The sequence below is a fragment of the Taeniopygia guttata genome, chromosome 4 (genome assembly GCF_048771995.1).
Source record: "Taeniopygia guttata chromosome 4, bTaeGut7.mat, whole genome shotgun sequence".
Taxonomy (NCBI): Eukaryota; Metazoa; Chordata; class Aves; order Passeriformes; family Estrildidae; genus Taeniopygia; species Taeniopygia guttata.
Window position 1 is genome coordinate 33,067,140 of NC_133028.1, and position 25,951 is coordinate 33,093,090.

The window sequence follows — 25,951 nt, forward strand, 5'->3', positions numbered from 1 at the left end:
AGCACCAGCCTAGTGTTCAGATCATTTTTTTATGCCTAACATTACATGAGACTTTTTCCATAAGGAACAGGCTACTGTATTTTTGCTCCTACATCCTTTGGGCGTATTGTCAGTAAGGGAGTGAGGATGGAAATTGGAGATTTTCTCCATACCTTTTACATTGTTCAGCATAGGTAAGCAAAACTGAAACATTTAGAACAAATACTGAAGAGGCAAAATAGCACCACAAAGCAACATTTCATGATTGTACTGAAGTATCATATTTCCTTCAGAGGCATCTTCCATCCATGAAAATTATAAAGGCAATTGCTAAGTAATATGTAAATTTACAGCTGGCACTATTATAAAGGTAGGTAATTTCTCTGTTTTCTTACAAATCTATTACTTCTTAACAAAAGCTCTTAAGACAGTGAGCAGAAATTGTAACCTTGAACATTTTATGAAACATGAATTATGTCCCTATTTTGTTTCTAAAGAATGAATAGACTACAAGATAGATCTAAACCATTGAAATTAGAATAAATGTTAGAGAATTCACTTAAAATGTTGTATTTTCATGACAATTATATTAAAATAGAGTTAATTTTTGAGGTTTATTTCATAGTGTTTTTCTAAGAATCTCTACTAGATATGAACATTGAGAAGAAACACAAGATTAATTAAAGTAGTGTATTGCTTTTATCAGGACCTATGAAACTTGACAGTTACCATCTCTCTAAAGTAAATACAAAGCAGCAGATATGTGAGTCATTTACTGTAGCTATATTGCTCCTGCTAATTTATGATGTAAATGATTTAGCAATTACTATGAACACTAGAGCCTTAGGGACCAGTTGTCCAACATGTATCCCTCTGACAAGAGTCATCTATCTTGCTCTTGATGTGTCAGGAGCTTTAAGCAGATGCATCATGACCCAGCACTGTTCCTGTGGCTGACCTGTGGAAAATCCTATGTGAATCAATGGCAAATAAACCCCTTAAATTGCAGAGATAACTCTTACGTAGTTATGAAGCTTCAATTTAACAGTAGAAGCCTGCAAGGGGAAAAATAGCTTCCAGCATCTGTGAATTTCTGTCTTTTCCTCTGCTCTTGAGCATTTTTTATCTCATTAAAATATTTTGATATACCACTTATAGACAAGATGAGATACAAGATACCAGTTGTTTTATATGCCTATAACATTAAAGGCATTTCTGTGACGCTTTGAAAAATAAGATTGTTGTACATTCCTCTTACTTTCAGTTTTGCTCATAATGTTATGGTTGTCTGCCCACAGAGACAAGGTCAAGTATGATCAATAATTAATAATAAATGCTTCCTTTTAAATAGCTTCATCAGTTAAGCAAAATTGATGGATATGTGAAAAAACAAAAAAACCTAGTTATACTAAGTAAAATATTGGAACAACCATAACTGCATTATTTTATGATAACTAAGTGATAGTATACTAATAAAATTTATTAAGTAAGCACCCAAATTAAAACATGACTGTAATATTAATGGAAGTTGTAGTCTTCTACTACAGATGAACAGCTTCTCTGCACATTAACCTAAGACTGAACGAAGATTGCTACAAGGTTTTCTATGAAAGAAAATTATAATCTATATTTCTTCAGATGTAAGACTACAAAAAGTATAATAGAAAGTTTCAGACTGATTACAGATTATTTCCTTCCATGGGATATATTGTTTAACTCCTATACACTGATATAGAAAAAAATGATTTGTTGAGTTACTTCAAAGAAGAATAATTTCTGGAGGCCTCATCAAAAGCTATATTTCACTATGCTATGCAGCTAATTTCTCTCAATTTGCTCAACTTTAAATTGAATTCAGACACCTAGAGCATAAGTGCATCACAAGGAGGCTGTCAAAATTTTAGATTAGTAAAGCAGCTATTTTTTACCTTGGAAGTACATATTCTAGATACTTGGAAAGAGTGGATACTGTATATGACAGTCTTTAAATCTCCTGAAGTATAAGAAATTCAGTTCAGTTTGTAATACATGCTAGAAACAAAATGCCAGTACAGATCACTCAAGTTTGCAAATCTGGTTCACTAAGTTGCAGGCAACAAAAACAAAAACAAAACAAAACAAAAAACAACAACAACAACAAAAACAAAAAACAAAATAAAAATTAAAAAAAAAACAAAAAAAATTCTAATTCTGAATAGATACATTTTTTTACACATTTTTGACACATTTTTAGAGTCCACAGACCTTTCTCAACATCCTCTACTAAAAGCAAGACCTGTAGGAAAGACCAAAAGCTACAAACATGCCATGTCACAAAAAGAGAGCAGCAGAAAAGTCAGGACATTGTCAATGTACAAAGTTACTGTAACAGTTATAAATCTGTGAAGTATAACTCCTTAATGTCTCTGAGAAATACTGTATATTGTACTTTTTAGTAAAGATAAACAAAAGCCTAAACCTCCCTGTTTTTACAAAATTTCTTTTCTACCTTCAATATAATCTATTGATTTTACCTTTTACAAAAGCTATTTCAAAAGCTATGTATTTCAGGAAACCTAAATTTCAAGAAATTGTGATGTGACGGTATCTTGCCAGCTTGGAGGTCAACCTGTCATTTTTCTTGTCAATAGATATTTTAGTTTTTCTGTTTACACTAATTTTAAATGCATTAGTGTCTTTCAACAGTGAATCAACTTAGCTTGACCCTGAAGGTATCAAGTGAAGGTCCAATTTTCATCATTACTTGAAAAAAAGATTTGTTTGTATCCAAAGCAAAATCCCCAAGTCTTCGATCCTTGCATCACAACCACCAGAGGTCATGATTTTGGGCAGGGCGTAGCTGATTGTAAGAAAGATAGACCTCTACAAGGTGAATTATTTTACATTAGATATGTCAAACAGCAGAAAAAAGATAATTAATTCAATAAATATAAATACTTTATCATATGTGTGAAGACCAACTAGTGATTTGAAACAGCTATTTCAAGGCACTAGAAATAAAAAAATGAATGCCACCATAAAAACTTCCACATGACAAAAAAGAAATAAAGATCCTATGTGCCACTGCTAAGTTTCAGTATTGGGTTTGCAAAATTCAGAAGTCTAAATGAGGTTTGTAAGATCTCTTTAAAAAATTTAAAGAGAAACACCTCAGAAGACCAACAGATAAGTATAAAACCTTGCTGGGAGCTTTAAGTCTTTGTGCATACAGCAGAAGAAGATTTGCAATTCAGGATGCACCCCTGATTCCAGAGTGGGGGTGGAGCTTAGCACCATGTGGGGATGATTAGCCTGCTATTCTATACCGTGCACATCATCGCTGGGGGATGTGGTTTCAGGGTGAACATAAGGTGAGCACACCCCCAGAAGTGCAGCTTTGCCTCCCTCTCTCCAGCAGGAATACTCCCAGGATCATCCCTGCAGACCCTGTCCTCTGCTACAGCTGCCCATCCCCTGGTTCCTCCAGACGCAGTTCCAAGGCGCAGTGATGGAAAGCAGCAGTGGTGTGAGCAGCACCCTGTGGACCTGAGCGAGGAGCTGAGCCCAGGTCCAGCTGAGTCCAGCCTGACTTGAAAGGAGCTGAGCCGAAGGACGCTGAGTGGGGACACTGGTGGCAGAAGCAGCCATGCAGAATGGAGTGCAGCAGCTGAGGCAGCAGCACGCAGGACATGGACAGTTGAGCTTTCAGGGGTTTGTCCATCAGGGGTTTGTCTCGTGCTCAGGTACAGGAGAGCTGGCTGGGGGAACAGCTGCCATCTTTGTCCTGGGAGCCACTTGGACACAACCTATGGGCAGCATCTGCTATCTTGACTTTGTCTTTTGTGTGCATACTTTTGTTACTAATGTGGCTGCTGTCACTGTGCCCTTCTTAGTCCATTGCTTTTTGATTTCAGTAAATTGTTATCTCGACCCAAAGTTTCTGCCTTTGTCCCTCTCTTACCAGAAGGGGTGGGAAGAAAGGAGAGTGGCTTATTTGGAGTTTATTTCTGACTGGTGTAAAAAACTACTATATTTCCTCAAATTAGACGCATAAATTATCTCCTCTCAGAAGAACAAGGATCACTTCTTTCAATTAAAATATTCCCAGAACAGAAGTAAATTATAGCATTAGTATTCTCTTTCTCCTTCTCCTATTCTCCTTCACCCTAACTCAACTGACCAACAAGCAAAGCATTCAGCAAAATATGGTGAGACTAGATTTTAGCCCAAACTAAAAATCGTATTTTGTCTTTGAAGGAGAGTAATCAAATTATTATTTGAGCATTTTTTCCTCTCTATATAGATAGTAGCAATATGAAAGAAGAAGAAAAAGATTGTTGAACTCCATGATTTGAACAATTCCCTGTTTCATCCTCTGTGCTTCCAGGGCTATTTATTCATTTTACATTAAACAATCAGTGGAGGATATATAAGGATTGGAAAACCACAACTATTCCTCTTTCATCTTCTGATTACATTCTTACAGAACAAACTCATGCTTCCTCTCTCTGACACAATCATTTATTATTTTCTGCAATGTGACACAGCAGAAAGAGTTATATTAGTAAATCTATCAAATTGCCAGTGTAAGAACTCAAAACTCGGTGGTCCTCCCATCTGAAGAAAGGACTAATTAATTACTATTCTGCCAGGCTGAAGAGAGAGAGGAAGCACCCATTTTAATTTCTACATTTTAGTGTTATTTTCATTTGATATGGTTGTAGCTTTCAGTGAATCCAGTCATGTCAGCATGAGTTAGGCCTGCAGTGGCTATTATCACTTGTTGGGAAGGGTAGATAAATATGATTAAGAACCACAATAGTACAGCCAGGACGAATATAACGCCCCCTACTGGTGGGACAATACCCTCACCTACAGCGGGGTCCAAAAGCCAAATGGACTGTTCCATCTCACCCCCCAGAATCTATGGTTCACCCCCACCTGTAACCCTCCCCTAAACCATCAGGTGTCTGTGACCCCATTGGCCCAGGTCCTGCTCCAGCCCACCCTGGAGCCCCCTTTGATAAAGGGTCTCCGGGGGGCCGGATGCGCTCTTGGATCTTCCCCTCTCCTCCTGGAACTTCCTCCGGGAGTCCCTGCTCCCCCCTTTGTCTCTCCCCTCCCCCATCACCTCAGGCCCAGCCACATGCTGCTACACAGCAGGAGGCAGGGCCTCTCTCCATCCTAAATAAACCTCATCCCCCAAGAGCAACCACAGAGATCTCGCTTATATTCACCCCGATCCGTCCCTGGAACCACCCATCTAACGTCTTTACAATCACTTACCGTTATTTACTAGGCTCTGACAACTCTATATTCCCTACTTCTTAATTACTCCCTCCATTCTATCCTGACCTATTTGTAATGCCAAGATTTTAGTTGCTGCTAAGTTGAAGTAGAGGGCCAGAAGAAACTAGAAGAATTTTTTTCATGACCTGAGTTCAAAATAACTCTTGGATGCCCAGTGAACACATATAGGATGTATCATACCAAAACAAGGTACCAAAGGAAAAAAACACACCAAAATACATAAAAATAAGCTTTCTGTTAGAAGATAAAATATTATACTTATTCAGAAGAAAAATAATAGCATAGAAGTCACCTAGGACACTCATAACAAAGGGAAACTACACAGAAGAGGCATTTTGGGAGCATGAAGGAGCAACAAAGATTAGTAATAGAGCCATGTAATACCTAGTTATGAACTATACAGGAAGGACAGATTAGGCTGAAGAATAATATCCCTGAGTGTCATTAATCCTAAAAAAATACATTAATAATCTCCCTTCAAACTCATACTACTGCTTTACAGCACAAATAATAGCTTTCTTTAGCCAGCTCTTCACCATTTTATTGGTTTTTTACTGATCCCATCTTTACTGATCATTTCCATTGAGGCAATACATCAAATGTTGTCTTGAAGTCCTTGCAGCATATCTATCACATTTGCCTTATTAAAAATCCAAACCCATAAAGTGTCTCTTTAAATTAAAGCCACGCTACATTTTATGCCATCTTCAGGTTGATGCTCATGCATACCTGAATACTCTTTATTATTTTTTAAATGTTCCCAGGTTAAGAAATTTCTCCTTTTCCTTAGTGTTTTTAAATTTAGGTGTTAACAACTCTCCCACTTATCTGCTACTTGTGTCTTTAAGGTTTCAGACCAGCCAGTTTATGTACCCAGTGACAAGTAAGCACATCTATGAAAATATGGCAATACTATGTGCAGTGAGCTGTTATGTAGGTAAAAGTACTAGGTACTAAGTTATGGTACTAGGAATAAACTGTTGAACTCTGCTAGGTGGTGCCAGTTATGTGCAGAGTGCCTTCACATACATCTGCATTTTATTCCCAAGATTTATGGGGCCAGTCCCTTCTTATTTTTCCACACCTAAATGATTGAGGAAACCAGAACACCACAATACTGCATTTGACCCTGCATTAATTTCACACTACATTTATATAAAGAGACTTACTGCAATTCCTAAAATAATAAACTTTCATAAGAAGGGTACCACGCCTGGGATGTACTGCCCAGAAACTTCCAATCAGGTGGCCAGAATTATGCTCTTTCATTATCTGGGGCATTCCAGCCCAGCACTAATGCAGATGATGAAAACCGTGACTAAAATTTTCACTGTTCTCGAATTATATTGTATGTCATACAGTTCAACAGATTAATTAAAATCCTTGTAGTGGGGCTGCTATTTTTTCCCATATTGTTCTTATTCATTCATCATTGTGCATGAGGGATTTTCTCAATTTCCCAAATGATACATAATAAACATTTGTTTGCTGTCACCTCTAACTTGGTATCATTAATACTACATGAAAGTATTGGAAGCTATTGTTATTTTGAAAGTATTTGTCTAAATATTTAAATAATCTTTCTATAGTGTCCTTTTACAGACAACTTTAATATAGTTGGGCCTATCAAATATTTTGTATATTTGCATAAGTCTCAATAAAAATGAATGAGAAGACCCTCCAAATACACTGATGAATGTGAGATACAATGAAAACAACCAGTAAATATTGTTTATAATAGCTAAATTATTGCATGTTTTTCATTCTGTAAGACATCTGAGGCTTTTAATTGATGGTGAGAGAATACTGGATTAGATGCACTAAAAGATGAAACTTCATGAATTCTTACTGAAAAATGCCTTAAAACCAGAATGATTTAGAGAATCAGCCTATGTAATTCTGAAGTTCTCTTTTGGTGTGGATCAAGCATTTGCTGACAGGTTGTAACACATATTCTTCAGTGTACATGCATAAGGGAACTGTTAACCTTAGCAACTGGACTCCAACAACCAAAGAATAACCATCCTAAACAACATCCTGGGAATGAAGACATTTGTGTCAAGATTGATCGGAAAGAAGGGAGTGTCTGGAGATACAGAACATTTGCTGTAAGAGAAAGAGTGCTATATAAACAAGGATAGGGCTTTTAGAGAGAAGAATAAGTTAAAAGTTCCTCATTTAAAAAAGATACCTTCTTTAGTCAAAGGTCAGGTCATGGACGTGCAAGACAACTAATGACTGAGGTGTTTACAAAAGAAGGACTAGACATGCTCCAGAAGTTTTTTGTAAGTCAACAGAAGTAACATGAAAAGAAGGCATGAAAATGTAGCTAAAATTTGCATAAACATAGAAGAATACCTCAGAAAATTATTTTTTTTCCCTCAAGTCTTTTATGCTTTCTATCCCAGTATTATTAACAGTTAATAAAGGAATCCTAGGTCTACTGATTGGCAGAACTTGGAATATAAACTATTCTGTAGCTCCCAACATGCAGGACTGGCCAGCTGGAATATCAAAATATCAGCTTTGTCCACAGAGAATTAATTTACTTCATGGTTTCCAGCTAGACTTAGATGTGTGCACAAGCATTTAGAAGTTCTGTTGTGCTAAAAAGCGTCAACTTTGTTCAAGCTACATCTGTTTGTTTCCAGTTTTACTGTCAGCTTTGTTCAGACGGACAGCTCAAAGTATTTGGTTTGCATGTCAGTGAGTGACATCTATAGTCAGCAGTTTTGCTCACAGACATTCTCAAGCTAAAGAGGTTGTGGGATTTTGGGACAAGGCAAGCACCTCTTGCAAATCACAGTTAGAAAGACCTTCTAAGAAACTCCAACTTAGCCCCTGTAACTCTGTTGGACATCTGTGATAGCTATATTGTCACAAAACAATTCATGAGCCTGGAGAAGAAAGCTATTTCATATGAAAACATTGCGATATAACAGCAGAGATTATTCTAAGATTTACAAACTTCCTAGACTTTAGCATTCTAAACCTGAAAATAAATAAGAGCTTGCATAGAGCTGCTAATATTAACAGTGTGTCTATTACTAACTCACATCCTTCAAGTTTTTCTTAGCACATCTGTCTTTTCATATAGATTATACACGACAAGGGCAGTAATTTAGGTAGATATTTGTGGTTTATCAATTTAGAAAATTATAACATTTGAATAATAATTAATGAAGTTGTAGTTAAAAGACCTATCGTCTACATTAGTATCTCTATTTTCTTGCACTTCACTTACTCTGTAAAATACAGGTTTATATTGTAAAAGAAGCAACAATGAAAATAAGTCAGAAATTGTCACACACTACTACATGGTCTGGAAAGAATGAGGAAGTGAAGATGTTAAATGTTTTTTGATCCCTCTCTCACACCTTACCTAAAGGATCATTGAAATCCATAAGCTGTTTCTAATTAGTTTCTAATGACCTGAGAGTTCTGCAAGTTTAGCATCTTCTGTATCTTATTTGATTTCCCTTTTGGAACTAAAATGATATCAAGAGGCCTTAAATGAAGATAAACCACACCTCCATGATCCCTCTGGTTATTGGACCAGAGACATAAACATAGGAAGGGCTAAGGTAAAGACCATCATCCTCAGTAGTTTTATAATCTTTATTAACAAAAAACTACAGGAGAGACTGTATAACTATAGAGTCTATTGGTTTACTCTTTACACAATTCAGAGTCAAGTCCAGATGGTTCTTTAACCTCTTGAAAAGGATTGCAAAAAAGATGAATCTTTCCTGGAAGATTCAGTAATTAATCTGCTACACTATAAAAAAGAAAAGTATCTAAGCAGAAATCTGTCTCAAGTGTGTTGAGGAAAAAAAAAAAAAAAGATAAAGGACCAGATTCACTTTTTTTATTCATTGATTACTATTTGGTATCCTGATAAACTTAGCAGTTTAGGAAGTGATCGAAGTAATTATGAAATTGGCACTGACTTTGGAAAATACACACAATCCTCCAAGGTTTCAAAGTTAATTAGCTAAATATTAAAGTAATCAAAGTGCTGAATTTTTAAATTTATTGATAGTAATATTTGTGAATACTGTGGTTATACACCTGTCTCTTATTTGTAAATAAACAAAGAGCAGGTAATGTTAGTCCTTAGTAATCCTTAGTACAACAATTTTTATTTGCTTTTTCAAATTAGGACTCATTACAGCTGTATAATTGGTTATATATCATACTAAGAACTCATTCAATTGTAAAGCATCTCCACATATTTTAACTTAGAACTGCCTCAAGGTGATGAAATAGACACGATAGAAAATTTCAGGGTTGAAAAGCAAAGCAGAAATTCTTTGAAGAGCTGTTGAATCTATAAATCTCACAAACACTCTAAAATATGTCTTAAAAAAGTGACCAAATTTGTCATTTAAAAGGGAAAAAATACTGACAATATTACATGCCATGACTGAGATGGTAAAGTCACCATGATTAAAACGGAGTAATTCACTTTGAACTAACTCTAGTTGACTCCCCTAACGTGCCTGAGGATTGTCTGTGGCAAGCCCAGAGGGAATCTTTTGTGCTTCAGTAAGCAATAAGCCTTGCAAATCATTATTCTTTCCAAGACTAACATAGGGGATACCAGTAATATTTGGGCTTTTTCTTGAGGCCCTAGGTGTCCAAGGTGCCAATTCAATAGATAAATCTTTAAGGTTAGATTTCTGTTATATGATTTACACTATTTGCCCTTCTTAAAACATAACTAGGAGTGTCTCAACTGAAGAAACAAAACAAAACAAAACAAAACAGAAGTAGCATTGTTCAATAACCCATCAAATATAAGAAATAAAATAAAATTGTCTAAACAATTCACACAGTGTGCAATTCAATAAAAACAGTGCTATCAATAAAATCTCCATCTAAACTGTATTTTATGTTTTTTTTGAAGGTGTTGCTCACATAATATTACATATTTTTGTTTTGTTTTGTTTTCTGGCAATACCAAGCAATCTGTTACAACCAGCTGTTTTGTAATCCTTCAGTGGCAGAACTGTAGTGGGATTAAGAATGTCTTGTGATTCTTGTACTTCTTGCTCTGCAGTGATAAACATGCAACTCCATCACAAGCATACAGACGCCTGCATATCTTGCTATGCACACTGTAAACAGCAACCCAATAGTCATTGCTCCTTCTAGGGCAATAACTGCTTTTTTAATTAATCTTGCATCATAATTTTACAGGTTAGTTAGTGCCACATCTTCCATTTCTATAATTTTTAAAAATTGATTTTTCAGCTTTCTGCAAAATGAATTCCAGCCTGCAAGTTATAAAGAGAAAATAGGTAAAAAACTTAAAAAACTTAGCATAGCCTAAACTTTGACTACACCAGGTCGCCAAAGCCCAGACTTAGTCATGTCACTTATGTGGAAGTATAAGAAATAAATGAAGTTGGGCATAACATGAGCGAAGCTCATCCTGGGAAATGTTCAAGACCAGGCTTGATGGGGCTTTGAACAACCCAGTCTAGAGGAGGGTGTCCCTGCCCACAGCAGGGGGTAGGAACTAGATGATCCTTCAGATCCCTTTGAACCCAAGCTATCGTTCTATGAATATAGCTGCAACACTGCCTTTGTTGTATGGAATCCAAAGCAACATCGTCTCATATACAACTCACGGATGAAATAGCATTAGATTTCCAGGAGGCTATCCACTCACAACAGGGACTGAGCGAGACCTATATTTACAGATTTATCCTATTCAAACATACTGGGCTTCTGGAAGCAACTTATCAGTCAAAGATAGTACTCTATTTAAAGCTGCTGCAACATTAATGTTGCAGCTTGTCTCCATTTTTCAGCTAAATAGAGGTTTTCTTTTTCACATCACATAAAGTCCTCAACCAGCTAAGGCCTTCTAATAAATTGCTAACTCTCTTACAGTATATCTTCTATTATGCTGCTTGTTACTTTAGTAAGACAGGAAATTAAAGCAATAAAACACTTTCAAAATGATAGGGCACACTCAGGCAGTCATTTTTCTTATGTTCCAATATTATTCTTCAAAAGACCTTTTATCATACTAATATTAAATTCTTTGAAGTTCGAAGAATCTGTTGAAAGTGCTGAATTTCTAAGATATAATGCTCAAATACTGCATCATGCATTTATTAAAACTGGGAATGTGGGATGGAATTAAAAAAAAAGCACAAAATACAATACAGCTAAATAATATATGACTTGATACATTTTAGATCCACATTAGAGTGTACAATGTGTGGAAATTTGATTTAACACTAAGGAAAATCTATTTTGCTTTTGTCTCACCTTACGTGGCCAAATGCACACCAGATGTGGTCATTCATATAAAAGGTTGGTAACTGCACACTGAAGCAAAGAAAACCAGACAAATACTATAATGGTCACTTATTCAGTGTGTTCACATTAAGGAAATTGAATCAAGCTTATGAAACTATGCATCCTTTATTAACCCCATAGAAGAAGGTCACATTGACTGCTCTTCTAATGGAATGCACACTAAAAGATTGAAAGACATCATGTGAAAGAAAAGCCCAGAAAATGCTGTCTCCTGATGAAATATTTCCAAAATGCAATTAATAAAAATTTTGAAGGATTTATCTGATTGTTAAGAACTAAATGTATTTAACTACATCTATTTGAAGGGAAGAAAAAAAGGAAAAAGAGGAAAGGGAAGAGGAAAAAAGGAAAAAAAAATGAAAGAAAGAAAATGAAGTAGACAAAATGAGAAAAAAGGAAAAAAAAATAAAACTAAACTAAGCTACCAAAGATAATACTCAATGTCTGTTACGTATTAAAGATTGGACTCAATGATCTTAGAGTTCTTTTGCAAGCTAAATAATTTTAAGATTTTGTATACACAATGCCAGAGTTCAAATAGGAACCCTAAAAGAAGAGTAAATATTCACTATATAGATCCTGATTTCTCTATGATTTAAAGAACTATATTAATTTTCAGTTTCACTTTAGCTATGAATTACTTTTCCAGTTTCATTTGATCTGTTTTATAGAGAATTTAAACAACCTTTGGTGGCAGTTCTAATTTAGTACATGTACCCTATTATTTAGCAGTATGTAACAATAGAATGTTAGAAGGTCCAGTGTTGCCATTCTGATTGAAATTTATTGGTTCAAATTAAAAATAAGTCTACTTCTATACAGTAAAACAGTGGAAATGAACTGTAATTACAAAAGGTAAAAACTAAAGGCTATTTTCTCAATTCCATCCAGTTCTTCAAGGTCCACCTTTTCCATATTTATCAAATGATTTAATTTTTTTAATGCATGTTTGGCTAGTAATTTAGTGGGCTAAATCTAAGATAAAACCACTCAATAGCTCATGTTTCCTTTCTCATTTTTGACACATTTCTTCTCTGTTGGAATTCCAAAGCAATCAACTACCTGGGGATATATACTTCTTCCGAGATCTCTTCTCCACTATATCAATTAACTCAAAAGCAATTTTGGATACCTTCCAATGTACTACCACCATCTGGTCTCCCTTAAGCCTCACAAGCTGGAGTAGACTTGAATTGGTCTGAATGATGGTAATTTTTAAAATTATTAACAAATTAGGCATGTTCCTATGCTATTTCCTTTCTTTGATTTGTTAAGAAATTTCCTAGTGACCTAAAGAATCCTTGGGAATATTTTTAAACATTGAAAAGAAGTCTCTGAGACTGCATGGGGATCACTTGACTCACTACAATGTGATACTTGTCAAGAGCATGTCTTTTAAAATTGTGATGGAGGAAACTATGAAAACTGCTTTTCAGCTTTCATCTAATCCGTGAATCTACCTGTAATTTTTATGTAGAACAAGCTCATGAAGCAATAGGTCAACTCATTAGTCTCCTTCAATATAGAAGTGAGAAATGGCTTGGCAACATGAGAGGCCCAAAGAAGTTGATGGTACTTCAAGACTTAGTAATATGGACACACCCATTAAAGAAATTTTTCAGGATTACAGAGTGGTCCATCCCCAAAATTCGTACAATTATAGTTGGTTTTTTTTCTTTAAATCAAGACAAAGGTTTTTTCCTCTGTTTAGGTTTTATAGCATGTTTACTTGATAGATACAGAAATGTGACTAAAATATGACATGTGATACATGTTTTTCTTTCTCTGCTCAGAAGAACAAGTAATCTCAACACATAAGCCCTTCTGTGTTTATGCAGGGGGAGGAAAGAAGAAAAGCAGAAATATTTTTATTTTATTCTATATTCCATTAAGATATTTTTGTTTAAGATGGCAAGGAAATATTGTATGCCACACACTGACCTTGTGTACTTCCCTGCCGTTCCCAGATAACTCTAGGTTGTTGTCCTCTACCTTTTACTTCTTATTTTTGCCTCTTCCTACTGTCATGTATAATAGATTAGGAATCTCTTCATAATTACCAATCCCTCAAGGCCAGTGTGTCTTCTACCACCAGATTTGAAAACTGCACTTTAATTATGCATTCAAAATTGGAAAAACAACTGTGACAATAACATCACCAGTAAAATTATGGCATAAAAGCACTATGAGAAAAATTTGTTCTGCCACAGTTTGGGCTCTAAATTCTAACAGCTTCAGCATATACTCTTTTACAAGTACACTCCCTGCACTAGAGATTTTGCTAGTAAGAGGGAAGACTGCTATAGGGAATTATTGGAAACTCTATAGCTTGGTAACCCAATAGACTTATTGCTAGAAGGCATAGAACTTCCACAGATTCTGTCATTGGCCAAAAGTCTTATGTCTTGGTACTGGGGAAACAAAAAAGTTTTCTTAAAGCCTCTCTTCCTAAAAATATGGTATAATCATTGACCATTACATAAAACTTGAGTTTTAAAATACAGTATTGTGCATGAATACAGGTGTGCAAATATGCATGCATTTGCAGGGTGTGTGTGTGTGTATACATGCAGATGGTATGATGGTACATGATAGGTTTTTTTGACAATTCCTTATAAGAAACTGAGCACGGAAGAAGTCATCCATTGCTGAACAGGAAAAATATACTAAAAGAAAGACTGATTTGTAAATGTTGTTATGTACCACATACCCTGAAAAGATAAATGAAATATGAATCCAAAGAAGGATTTGTGTTCTATGTCCAAAAATAAGATGGACTGGGAAAAAAAAATCTCTGAAAATCTGAACAAAGAAAAAGAGAATGTAAACCATTAGGAAAAAAACTAAATGTGAGCTATGCCCCTTGTTTTGCTGGGAAAATATGAAGGCAATGAGGTTTCCACCTTAGAGAAAAATGGCTGTGAGCAAGAGGATTCTTGGTTCTAATCCCCAGTGAGCCAACCTCAGGCAAACCATTCAGCTTTCCTCTGCATCCGTCAATCCAGCTTAAAACCACAAAAAGCAGGTCCTCAGTGAAGCCAGATTCTGCAACTATACCAAGCTATCTCTCAGGCGAAGAGGGGAAAAAAAAGTGTAAGAAGGAAACTACATAAAGAAGGGGGGAAAAGTGTTCTTAATAGTTTGCAAGAGGTTGAACAGAGGCCAAATATATCACCATGCTGACATGAAACATTTCCTAACAGAATTTGAGATGTCATGCTAAAGTTGGTACATTTGCTATCGAGATTTCTCAATTTAAGATACTGTATTCTGCATAAAATATTTACTGTACTTTGACAGTAACATACCATCAAGAATTAGGACACTCCCAGAGTTTCAAATATTGGATAAATACATTAGTAACTTAAGACGTTAGAATTTTTAAAATACAGGGATTTCTTCTCACATAAAGTAAATCAATAATTCAGTTGTTCAGTGCATTCCCCTCTGCCTCCAAACATTTTACTAGAAAGATGAATATGAGAATAAAATCGACAGCTTTAGGGTGTGATACACAAATAAAAGATAATGAAAACTAGAATTAAATTCATGGGTTGCATTTGTTTTCTCTGCATGCTTAATAGAGTCTCCCATTGTTAAGGACTCTGTAAGTAATCATAGATTTCTTATTTAGTCTACTGGAAGAAAAAAATGAGGTACTATGAGGATTAAAATGACACAAATTATAAAATAGATAAAATATACATGCATGGGCTACTCAGCTGGTGTTTTTTCTGCCAGCATGTAAAAAAATTATAGATGCAGTAAATATTTGAGACATCATTCTCTTTACAGCATTATGCATGGAGTTGTCAGTTTTCACCACTGAGCTTTGTTGATTTATATCAAATACCTAATTTAAATATAAAAGGGATGGTTACATTTACAGCACACTTGAGTATTTAGGAATACCTACTGATATTGCAGCACTTCTTTTTTTATTCATATAAAAGTAATCCATACAAATAAGTAGGAGCAATGCTAATCAGCAAAAGAAACAATGGCCATTTTTAGCTTTTCTAACACATTTCATTACAAACTGTAAATAAACAAGTAGCCAGTGTACTACACAATATTCATTCCAGACATATACTACAATTGTCCTAATGAAGAAACTGTTAGGTGAGACTATTCTATGATATCATTACTTTGGCACACAGAATCATCCCTGTGTTTCCTCTAACTTGAGAAAGCATCCTTACACTCAGCGCACTTGTGCTACAGTTTACTTAATGAAAATGTTTTTGTTACACATTGCAAATAAGATTTTGAACTGCTGTATTGTCAGTGAAGAATGAGATTAATTTACTTTCTTACAATACTGGTAGGACATCCTTGCAGTAGGGGTCCAAGTATTCCTCATGCTTCAAATTCTTTTATCTCTTATCTGTTGGAAGATCCCTGTAGGTCTGTCATAGAAACTGCACATTTTTTCCTCCCAAGGAGAGTAGTGAAAAAACCAAAAATAATAGCTGTCCTATGATATTGTATTGGGGACAACAGGTTTGGAAGGAAAGGACATGAAGAACTGAAGTTGGATGGAACAGTTACTCTCCCACCAGCATGGTTCTATGGGAATCTACTATGTTGACAACTGGCATAGACTTATCACTGACTGTGAAGTGAATGGAATATAACCAGAGAAGCAACTCTCATCTAAAAGAAAAATAAATACATGAAAAGATATGTGTCATTTTGTATGCTTAGAATTCTGCTAGCAAAAGTAAGAACTTGAATAACTTAATTCAGGATCCAGTAACAGGTAAAACAAAATCTATGGCTCTACTCTTTAATCTGTAAACAGATACAAGAAGAAACTTCATCCATTTCTTCATGTCGGTTCATTATGGAATTTTGAAAAGGGTGTGGAGCCCAGTATCCTGAGAACCAGAATTGCTTACTCACAACAGACAGGAAGAAAACCCAATTCTGCAGCTGGAAATCAGAAAATGTCATGCCTGCTAGAGATTCTCTGTCCCTTCAGTAAGTCCCAAATCAGTGACCCCAAAGAAACCTAAATTCTTTGAAAAAAGTTTGCAAGAGTTTAATTCCAGGGTCTAATTCTTCGTGGCAGGAAAACTTCATGCTAGAAATTTGAAAATGCTTAATTAATTCTGTATAAATTATTCCATCGCCTCTTCTCTAAGATTCAATATTGTACATTATTTAGAATTCAATTTTTGAAATTTTCTTGCCTTTTTTTTTTTTTTCCTATTTTAAATGCAGAGCTATACTAATTCAGAGTAATATGAAACAAGAAGTGTTTTTGAAATCTGTCTTAACAGATTTGGTTCCAGTTGATCCACAGTCCTACTCCAGGTTTAAAGACAAATAATTTTCACACACAGTGCTGTATCAAGTCAGATTTTTGGGAGTAATACATACATACATACCTCAAGTCATGCTTTCAGGAGGCATTAAAAAATACCTTGATTTGGTGTAGTCTTACTGCTGCCCCAGAAATGTAACATAAAAGTATTCTGGTAAGCATATACTATAAATAGAAGATATTTCAGTAATAAAAATGTGTAAAATATGAATAAATTTTTTGGTACGTGACATAACACAAAGGAAAGGTAACATTCTTTCCCCCTCCTTCTCATTTTAAACTTAGGGCAAACCAGAATAGAATTACTGGTGAGGATGAAGGAATATGTCTCATGTCTGCTAAAGATGCCACATGGAGGCATCTGGAACTGCTTAATTATCTTCCATTCTGGATAGGAATAAAAGGATATTTTCTGTTTCTAAATCAAATCTCTTCAGACATGCCACATGCACTTGTTCTCATCAAGGATTAAGTGCATGACAAGCTTGAACTTTTAACACCAAATACTTCTGAGATACAGGAGAGCAAAAAAAGGTCACAACACTTCTGAAAAACTGAAATATATAAATTTTTTACAACATTGTCACTCAGAATGATTCCCCTTATAACTTTTCCAAAGTAACCCACCATTGATCTAAGATTAAGAATGAGAAATAACAAATTGAACAGACATTTCCTCCCCTTGGAAGTTAAAATGGGTGAAAATAAGCCTTGGAATACAGTAGTTTGTGTTACCTTCCCTTGTGAGTTGTTTAAACTACACTGCAATAGTGTCTAATTTGAATTCGGAAGCAACAGCCAGACATTATCCAAGAATAAAACAGCATGTTTCAGAAAAATAAAAGGCTAGCTACCCGCTTTTCTAGCTCCTTGCAGAAGCTGGATTTACCACTGCTAGCAGGTAGGGGTTCTTTTTGTCAAATGAATGAGAATGGTGACCAAGAGGCTAGGGGTAAAAGAGTATAAATAAATTTATTGATACCTCAGGAGGTTGTTCTAAAAAGATGTCTCTATTGAAAACAATTTTACCATTTATTAAATTTTCTATGATGCTTTTTTCAAGTATGATACTAGCTGTTAAATAGTAAAAAAAACATGCAGCTGGATAAATATTTGAAACAAAATGAATTAATATTTTAAAAATTCAGTAATAATAAAAGCCCACATTAAAAAATAAAAGAAAAACAACAACAAAAAACCCAAAACCAAACAACAAACAAACAGAAAAAAAACCAAACCCAAAACCTCAAACTTTCAGGAATTCTTGGCTTGATCCAGAGCACTCTATTTCCCCTATGCCCCTGTATTACCTAGCTGTAGATTACCACAAAAGTGGTTCATCATCATGATTGACATTTTCAAAACAACTTTTTCTTCACTTTCCTTTTTTAAGTTTTCCATCTCCACAGAAAATAAAAGAAGTGGAAATAGGGTGTGAGCATTTAATTAACTCATCCTTTCCTGTTGAATTATATGGTTGCTACAACTTTTAGACTGTGTTGATGAATGAAATAAAATGGTCACTTAATGCCAAAGCAGATGCAGTAGTTCTAACTTTCAACTTTTCCAAAGAGTTCTAACTCTACAACAATGGGCTCTAACTAACTACTAATCCTGTAATTGTACAGCATTTTCAGTGCTAACCTACGGGGTGATTAATTTTCATTCTGCATTTGAATAAATAGAAAAAAACAAACCAAAAAACTTTGCAAGATCACAAATGACTGATGAATTGGTAGAATAATAGAACTAAGTCTGTGCATTGTGTGTGGGGGTGCCAGAGATATAAAGTTCAGTGGATGTTGGACTGAAACATGCTACCATTTTTGGTAATTTTTTTCCTGAATTCATTTAACTACAGCTATAAAACTTTCTACCAGAAATCAACTAGCAATATTTTATGGACTTTTTCTCAGACACATGTGCCCATTCCCTACTTCTTCAGAGGTGACGTTCTTTCCCCAACTTGCAGCAATCTTTAACGTGAATCCCCTACTGCATGCACTCATAATAAACTGCTTTTCTGTGTTTAGTGTCACAGAACATATTTTGCACTGCCATTAAGCTCTTCCATGATGAGGGTGGCAGGAGCAGGGCCTGCTCCTCCAGAGCTGCCCCACAGTCCCTTTGCCTGAGGCCAGGATTGCCAAAATACAGCTGGTATCAGTTCCCTGTCTGGACATCCATCCATTCCTGTTTGCCACAGGTGCAGCCCAGGAGCCCAAAGGGAAAATCCTGTCCTTACCTCCCTGCAGTTTCCTGCGTGTTCCAAGGATGGCAGGGTGGGCCCAGAGCAGTGCCACATGTCTGCCCTCTGCCCATCCTGCAGAGACCCTGCTTCTGTTCTCATCTGTAATCTGCATGTTTTAACAAAACACATCCTGAGAGAACAGAAACTTCATGGAATCCCTTTTTTTGTGCCCACTGTAAAAAAAGTGGGTGGGCATTGGTATTATTCCATTTCAGAGCTGTCATGACTCATGGTTTCAACCTGGCACATGCATGTTCTGCAATACTTTTTAAATTTTAACATCTCTTGTTTATGGAGGCACTGCTGAATGTCCGTCTTTGACCATGGATTCCAAGACTGCTAAAGGGCAGAGTATCACTCATTGTTTTTCTTCTCATTTGCATTTGGATTCAAGTAGTGCAAGGCATGTGTGATTACATCATGAATGACAGATAAAAATCATCAGCTTCCATCTTCCCACTGTTTTTTATACTCGTGTTGCTATAGCAAGCATGTGATAGGTAATTAACTATAAACATAACAAGAAAATATTACAGCACCAATTCATCAATGTACAACATTTAACATGTAACCAAACTTCCTCCAGCTTTTCTCAAATTCGTTTATACAGGTAGAATACTTCAAGAAAATCTGCTCTTCAGAAGCTTTCACTTAGAGCTTCAACTACCATCAGCTCCTTTTTCTAGCTGACATCCTCCCTACACAAAATTAGATACTAGGCTTTCTCAGGGCTGAATGTATTAATGGTTTCTATGAAAGGTACTGTTACTTTATATGAAAGGGACAGGAGAGTGGATTAACTTTTTAAAATAATGGAGTGACAACTCGAATCTGAAGGACAGCCCTCTTGGCAACATTCCCTAAACTGACTCTTAAAATGATATGGATAGGTCAAAGAAAGCATCCTCTTTAACTATATTCATAAAGACAGTGCACAGAAAGTTTTCCTTTGTGCTTCCTTCCCAGTTCTAATGCCCCTTAATTCTAAAACAAAAGTATAGCAAGCAGCACTGGAAGAGCTCCATCTTTCATGCACTGGGAGTTTTATATAAAAGGCCAGATCTCTGACTGTTTCAAAGAGAATATTTTTAACAAGATTTCTGATTTTGTAGTGCAGTGCTATTCATTTTTATAAGCTTTTAAGGCTGTCAGCATACTGATTGTTCACATTGACACAAGGTTTACACAAATAGCAAATAAGAACCACCAGTGTATGAAGAACATATAACTGTTAGATTACAATCAAAATATTAATAAATTAGTCAGTCTTTATGTAGGTATTACATTAACTTCTGACTATCTAAGTTTTAAAAGGGAAAGTTCTGAGGGAGCTTGGCCGGTTCAGCCTCAAAAGAAGATTATTGAGAGGGGACCTCATTAATGTATATAAATCTAAAGAGGGGTGTCAAAAGGATAGAGCCAGGGTCTTCTTGGTGGTGCCAACCAATAGAACAAGAGGCAATGGGCAGAAAATGATACCCTGAAAGTTCCACTTGAACATGAGGAAGAATTTTGTAACTGTGTGAGTGACTAAGCACTGGAACAGATTGTCCAGAGTGGTTGTGGAGTCTCCTGCACTGGGGATATTCAAGAACTGCCTAATTTTGCATTTTGTGCAATTGTACTCTAGGATTTTTCTGCTTTAGGTAGATTGGAGCATATACGCATTATAGTTCCTTCCAACCTGACCCATTCTGTGGTTCTGTGATTGGCTCTAAAAATAGCACTACATAGAAGTTTAAAAAAAACCGCTTAAGAGACAAGACTACAGAGTAAATTTACAATACATGCTGAGAGTAAAGTGCATAATTGTCAGTGAATAAGCAATAACTGGAATGCCAGTTTATAAAAATAGTCAGTAAAATGTAAAGTTCTTTCAAATTATTGTTTAATGTGACCATAAGATTGCTAGACATCTGTATAATAGTACCTTCTTTATTAGAACTATCAATGACTAATAACTGTCTGCAATAAAAAAAGCTAATTGTTACTAATGATTAGTGGATCTTAATTTTGTGTTTGGATTCAAGGATAAAGGAGTACTTTCTAAGGAAAGAACATGTCCTGCTGATTTTTCTTGTCCATCATTATAAAAATGTAATCTTATGTCATTTACAGTACTTGTAAGTAGAACTGGCACATTTACCTGTGTACGCAGCTTCAATTTTCAATAAATAGTTCAACTGCCTTTTAGTAATGTAAATTCAGCACCCTATCTGGCTCCTACCTCAATGATATATACAGTAGACTGTAAATTTAGTATTTTTGGTAAGAGAGGCAATCAACTTCAAGGTGTGAAATTTCTCAAAGACACACAAGAACATAGGCTAAGAAGTCCTTGAATGTCCTGGTGTATTTTCTGTCAGATAGCTCTAGGTATATTGCTTGGCACATAGGCTATCTGTGCAATACAGGAGTCTACCAGTTTCCATTAATTAAATGCAGATGAGATACTGCATTTAGTTGGTGCCAATTTAATTGTCGTATTCTCCTAGTTCAGCACCTAAAGTGATCTGTTCAGATATTGGTCAAAAGCTTGGGCTAATTTTCTTTTGGAGACAGGCTAGACAGTTCACTTGTTTGCTAAGCCTCCTTAAAATCCCACAGAAAATTTGGTGCACATTCCTATTGAAAGACTATAGCAGCAGATACAGACATAGAGGGAGACTGTAATGATTACTTCCAAGGCTGTGGTACATTTACGACAGAGTCACAGAACTAACAGTTTGGAAGCTGGTGGAAATTGCCCAAATCACAATTCTCCACTCCCTTTAACATGTATAGACTTGAAAAATTTGTATGAGGTCTTTACATGATGACAGTATTTTTACCTAGTATAAAAATCACTCATTTACCTAATTCAGCAAGAGAAGATGATATTGACTACAGAAGATCTTATTGCTTCTAAACAGAACCTTAGAATTAAAATAATTCTGGCTTTTAAAATGTCATTTTTCTTTATGCTTAAAAAAGTGATGCTCATGAGAGCAGTCTCAGCTACAGCTTGAAAAAAAAACTGATTTCTGTAAAAATGTGGTACATGTCTTGGTTCTACTTGTTTTAAAATTTGTTGTACAGTGATCAGTTTGTTGACAGAACATCTGCTCATTTCATCCTTAGCAAGCTCAAATCTGTATTCCACTTCTGCTCTGTTTTCAAGATAGAAAATCTTGACATATTTTTGGCTCTACAGTCATATTGGGTGTCAAGAGAAAGATTTCCATATTTGTCTGTTGCTCCTATGAAAAAGGAGCCATGGAACTATCTTTCATATATATTTTCCCCAGATGTTACTTCAAAAGCTGAACCATCCTAAATATGTACAGAACATCCAAATTAACTTGAAAAGTCAGCGAAGACTTAAAGTTTTCAATAGCAGGACATGGTTAGAAGCCATTGCCACTTTGGGATAAGTTCTAAGGCTGTAGAGAACTAAGACTGCCTCTACCATTTAATTAAACAGGGCCAGCAAGAAGTCTTAGGCTCTGGAGCTTTCTAACAGTGGCAACCTCCATCTAAAGAGTCTGTGCTCCTGAATCACTCTGCAATCCCTCATTTTGTTCATGTGATCCTTTAACATAACTGTATCTCCTTTTCCAGCACTGAGGGGCTGTGAAGGCTGTACTGATGCCCCTTGGAATGCTGCTCTGCTGTCAGAAGCCTGGGGCTGGTGCTGCTGGCACACTGCAGGGTTTCAGGGTGCCAGGCAAAGTAATTAGAAAATGCAGTGTTTGAAGTGATTTTTTTTTTTTTTAACTTGTCAAGAAAGTATCATTTTATTGATATATTAAACTCTATGGGACTTATTAAAACCAAATAATAGTTTTATAATTGCTTTTCTCTTCCATAAGAATAGTTTAGATTTTTGCATAGTTTAGTAAACGTCATCCTTAACCAAAATGAGAAACTGACATCTAATTTTCTCAATAACAGTTTTATGAAAATATTTGTGATAGTGAAAATTTTCCAAAATTGCAAAATTATTATTGGTATTTATTTTATATAGAAGTTACAATTTATAAAGTAATCACAATTTCTATTTGTAAAATTAAAAAAAATAATTTTAAAACGAAAAATCAATACTATTAGAATCTCTTTTTTTGACATTAAAGTTTTCCTTGGCATCTCACCTTAATTCTTTTATTTATGTTCAAAACATGTATTCTTGAACTGTCATCAGTTTCATGATTAAATAGGTAGAATCTGAAAGGGAAAAAAAATTGTGCTAAGCACAGATCCTGACTATACCTGAAGGATCAAGCACTTCAGTGAATATATGGAATTTATAGACTTCTTCTATATCTTAATGTATGATCTCCTCACATTGCTTTTTATTTAAAAGCTCACACTGCAAGAAGATACAGGACAGAGATTCTATTTTGTCTTCTGCCAAGGAGCTATCAAACCCACATCTCCTAAGCTATCACCATCAATCTACTATGCTATTTTTATACAAGAACCCTTAATACTTCCTGTTGTAGGAATTCTACTGTATATGGAAAAATTAAAAATCACAGTGATAGAGAGAACTTAGAATGAGAATATATTTCTAGCTTAATGGCTCGGCTCCTCAAAATCTTTCCACTATGGGGGCTCATTTAAAAAGTTCCATATGGCACTTAAATATTGGTAAAATGCATAAACAAATTTTCTGCTAAAAATTGCAGCTAGCAGCTTCCCTCTCTGTACAGAAACTTCAGCCATTAAGATGGATTTTTATCCTCACACTCCTGCATTCTCTCTGAGCTAATAGGTATGTAATAGTTTCATGCAAAGTAGATTATCTGAAACAAGACAATGGGAGCATTTCTGTCTTATGATATTTCAGAGGCTGGTACTTAGACCAATGCTCAGAGAGTGGAAGGCTCACATCTGTCTACCAGCTTCTCAGAAGTTTTCTAATCATTGCATTTGCATACAGAAGGTTATGTGAGGCATTAGCAGAAATGCAATTTTCAATTCCAGCTCTCCCTCTTCCTTACTGGAAACTCAGAATACTGTTCAGAAAATTAATTTGATAAATTTTGACCATTTTTTAATCTATGATGAGGCCTCTCATACTTCAAGGGAGACTGGAAACCTTAAATAGTGACCCAAAGGAATAGAGTGTTTCACATGAACCAAATTACTCAGATTCAATTTCCCAGTATAAAAGATTTAAGAATATGAGAATATGCTTACCTTCAAATAATTATTGACTTAAAATAACTATTGACTTAAAATAACAGCATGCATTATAAACAGTAACCTCAGGAATAAGGATATACCTCGACTGCTCATACATCTCAGCTGGATATTAGATTTTTTGAAACATAATTAGTCTCTGAAAAGTCCTCCAAATCTATAAACCTTGAAGTGTTCTTAAAGTAATATTTTTGTGCTCCTCCTGTTAAAGATAGCAACCAGACTCCCCAAAACAGCCACTTTAAGCCACCTCTACTTTTTCTAGGCAGAAATAATGATGGGACCTTGTTTACTTCCTCCTCTGCTTCTATGTTCATTGCTTGCAATACAACACTGAAATACCACACATTACTGTGGGAAATTAAGACATTATTCTTCTTTTCTTCCTTGAAGCTGCATAATAAACATTTCTACCAAACGGTTTAATTTATCCTACCTAAGGCTGGCTTCCTCCTCTTATAGCCTTCTAAACATGGTGATTATGCTCCATACATCATCTAATGAGAAATACTACATTCTCAGTCTCTTAACTAATTCAAAAATATCACATACTTAATCAATTTTTAAGATAAGTTAGACTTAAGATAAGTTTAGATAAGACACTAACCTTGGAAGACAAACTTCAGAGCTGCAAACTTTGAAGAGTCTCTTATTCCTAAATACAATGCCTAGAGGCCTGCTCAATGTCAGATTTAGCATAATAAGTATTATGACAGGTTTTCATATGAGACCCACAAACATTAGAATTTGTCAAGGCTGGATTTTTGCATGATGACTTCTGTTGGTTCTCCATTCAGTACCTGCAAATTCTTTGGGAACTTTTAGCTCTGCATGGATCTGCATGGGGAATATACAATATAGTCAAGCACAGCAGAGGGGAAACCAAGCTTGAGCAGGCGCTGAAAAGAGGATCAGAGTAATAGAGTGCCTATCATACAAAGGATGAGCAAAAGTGCTTATCCTCCTTAAGTTAGCAAAATAATAGCTTAGAAGACTTATTGTAGTTAAGAAGACATATAATCACTCCCTATAAATAATTATGTTTGGAATAATTATATGCCATGAAAGGAGAAGGTCTACTTAAGTAAAAGACACTGTTGGCAGAAGAAAAATATTATAAATTGTCCATGAATAAAATTAGGCAGGAGATCAAAAGTATTCTTAATGATTAGACAGCAGTGACAACCTGGAACAGCTTCCCGATGGCAGTAGTAGGGGTGATGAAAAATAAAGTCCTCAGAAGCAAGTTCCTATTAAGATGGAGTCTAATCTCTTTATGAAAGCTATACAATTTTATTGAGTAACAGATATAGGCTCCTGTGAACAAAGAGATGTATTTTCAATCCTATTTTTCTGCTGCAGTTAATTACTCTGCTCAGGACTAAAACTTCAGTATAGCAAGGCTCATTATATTAGTGGTTCAGTTCTCTTGTTGATATGTCTCTCAGTGCCTAAAAAAGAATCTGTTTTACTAATGGTATTAGTTACATATATTTTGTCCCTCTAAGATATTGCAAAAGGGAAGATTTTTCAACCTGATTTATTTACCCAGTTTGGGAAAATCCAAAGGACTCTATACATAT

At 35.4% G+C, this 25,951-nt stretch overlaps 1 protein-coding gene across 39 annotated transcripts in view; it reads right to left on the reverse strand.

Annotated features, from left to right (window-relative positions):
- TENM3 (teneurin transmembrane protein 3) overlaps window positions 1-25,951 on the reverse strand; it is a 1,292,556-nt gene that overhangs the window by 637,967 nt on the left and 628,638 nt on the right. Inside the window, exon 7 of one of the 39 annotated variants that reach the window (XM_072927750.1) lies at window positions 23,315-23,387. The exons of the other annotated variants lie outside the window; for them this stretch is intronic. The gene's annotated coding sequence lies outside the window, so the exon portion shown is untranslated. The remainder of the gene's footprint in view (window positions 1-23,314; window positions 23,388-25,951) is intronic. 39 annotated transcript variants of the gene reach the window in all.